We start from the raw sequence: 3141 nt of genomic DNA on the forward strand, positions 1-3141 counted from the left end.
TTATTACTCACAAACACCTCCCAACCGGTATACCTAGCATCATACCCAGTTGAGACTATTATATTAATAGTATGATGGTTCATAAATTATCTTGTTTTATACATTGGTTCATATTTTCTCTATTTCTAACCCCTCCCACAGTTACCTTATAATCCACAGGCCCGTTCATATAAACTTATGTTCTCTAATTGTTTCCTCGGAGTGTAGGCATGTGCCACCTCCCACAGTTATGAATGTAAACTGTTGATTCCATGTAAAATTTTGTTATACCTGTAAACCGGAGTGAAGGCCATTCGCTAAACTTCAGTATAAAAAAAAAACCATATAAAAAAATAAATAAAATGACTGTTGGGTACATCATCCTGGACCTTATTTTTTCTTATCTTCCCTTTTCCTTAATTTTTTTCTCTCTTTAATTCCCAATTAATGTACAACTATTACCCTGTGGTACAATTTGGGGACTTTCTTGTACATAAAGAGACCGGAGCATATCTTTTGCTGTGATTGTGTGGGGTAGGTGTGAGGTGAGGTAAACCTTAGCATGGAATGTGATCTTTGTACTTGCAGTATGGGGTTACTTGGTGAGGAGGGTAGGGACTGTTATTTTTTTAGTTGAGCAGATGGTATTTTTCTCCAGAGTTTATGTGGTTGAATTGGAGATTTAGGAGAGGGTTCACACTGGGAGGACTCTGATCCACAAAGTTGTGTTGACAGTCTACTATATGTTGCTTCCTTATGCTAGAGTAAATGTATTCTAATAATGTGAGGGTATTGTCTTGGAATGTATGTGGCATAAACTCAGCAATTAAACGATCCAAGATTTTGGCTGCTTTAAATAAAAATAGAGCAGATATAGCCTGTCTTCAAGAGACCCTCTAAACGATTTGGAGCACCAGACGTTGAAAAGAGGATGGGTGGGGGAGGCTAGATTTTCCTCAGCTACCATCAAATCGGCAGGTGGAGCCGTGTTGATTCACAAAACATCCCGCTACTGATTAAGACGGATATCCGAGATCACAGGGGTCGCTTTGTAATCGTAATTGCTGAGTTGCACAATAAACCGATAATTTTCTGTAATATTTACATGCCAAATAATTATGAGCACTGTTTTTTTAAACGACAAGTGCAAACAAATTCTCAGATGGTCCGAATTCTTGAATAAATCAGAAATTTTATTATGGCAACTCCACTGTTTAGGAATATAATTTCTCAATTTGATTTAAGGATCCCCTGACACGGACCCCGTGTTTTGCCAAAGCTGGCTGCATCGGGAGGGACAACACAAAACATCTTTCTGTAAAAACAAATATGAATATCACCATTCAAAAGGACCAAAGAACATAGGGCACAACAGACAATCCATCAAAGAAAACTTAACAAAATGTATAAGAACATACTGTTTTCCGTATAGAATGACAGGTTACAGGGAATGCGTCAGTGTTACAGTACAACCAAGATTTAAACGCTCAGATGGTTTTGGCACGAAAACACATTGACCAATCAAATAGGGGGCATGGACGGCCAATCAGAACATGGCAGAAGAAACTCCAGTGAAAAAACTCCATTCGAGTTCACAATTCAAACCATTAGGTACAACAGAGTTCAGCAAATAGATCCATTTTTGTTCTCTTTTAATTAAAATCTCTGGATAATTACCCCCCCCTCCCCCCCCCCCCCCCCCCCCCCCCCCCCCCGTGAGGGAGGGTGAACTACCTCAAGAACAAAAAACTTCAAGTCAAGTCATGTGTGCGAGTGCTGTGACCAGTGCTCCACCAGAGGGGCATTTTCACACTGATTTTTAATATTAGATCTGTGTTCGATGATACGGGTTTTAATCATACGGGATGTTTTTCCTACGTATAATTTCATACAGGGACAAATAATAACGTAAACTGCCCCAGTAGATGTACAGTCAGAGGAGCCATACAGAGTAAAAGTTCTCTTTGTGGTCAGGTGTAGGAAACTTGATGTATTATTTGTTAAAGGGCATATGGAACAATGGCCACAGGAACTGTGACCGCTTTCAATATGGGGCTGTGTGTTAGTAGATTGATATCCAGTATGAATGAACATATCTCTGAGATTTTTGCTTCTATGGTATGTAAAGCGAAGGGAGGTGTTAAATACAGAATTAAGTGACAAAGCTGACCAAAGTTTCCAAATGATATTGGAGATAAAGTTACTTTTAGTGGAAAAAGGAAGTATACAATTCACAGAATCCTCTTCAGAGTGATTTTTGGGTAAAAAAAAAAAGGAGGTCCTGGTTAACCTACAACGCTCGTTTATATGCCTGCCATAAGACTTGACGTGGGTACCCTCTCGTGCTGAACCGAGCAGACATCTGCTTAGCCTGTATAATGAACTCGTCTTGCATAGGGCACAGCCACCGTAATCTCAAAAACTGGCCCGAGGGAATGTTATTCTTAAGTAGGCGCGGGTGACAACTGGCAAAGTTCAGCAGGGTATTGCGATCTGTGTCTTTTCGAAAAATAGTGGTAGAAAAAACCTTCATTAGTCAAAGAGATTATAATATCAAGGAAGGGGACCTGAGTCGTATGAATATTATAAATAAATTGTAAATTTACAGCTAGGTGGAAAAAGGAGATTGCCATTAGGATATTGCATTTAGAACACCAGTTGGACATTGCAAAATGCTGATATTGTCAAAATCCTTCAGCCGTGAACCGCACACAGTTTGTTAAAGGGCAGCAGGCAGTTGTAAATGTGCAGCTTCCTGGCTTCCCTAGATTTTTCTCTCAAAAAGAAATTGAACTCCCTAATGCTTAGTTTTGATGCTGAAAAAGCCTTTGACAGGGTGAATTGGCAGGTTTTTTTTTTAGGCTCTTAAGGGATTTGGTTGTCATGGCCCATTTATTTCCTTTCTCACCACACTCTATACAAACCCTCGGGCAGCGATTTTGGTTAAAGGAAAATTGGTTCTTACCTGCGAATTTTCATTCAGTCCAGACTCCTGGGTTTTGCCTCCCAGCAGATGAAGACAGAGAAAATTTCACAGGTACCACCTTCTAACTGGTGTGCCACCTTCTACTCCTCGGTATTTATCAGTACCCAAGCAGAGAAAAACTTAAGAACCAAACAACTTCGCATGTGTGAACTCCACTCCCAATCCCCAGAACGAGC

This window comes from Rhinatrema bivittatum, chromosome 2, assembly GCF_901001135.1.
Source record: "Rhinatrema bivittatum chromosome 2, aRhiBiv1.1, whole genome shotgun sequence".
Lineage (NCBI taxonomy): Eukaryota > Metazoa > Chordata > Amphibia > Gymnophiona > Rhinatrematidae > Rhinatrema > Rhinatrema bivittatum.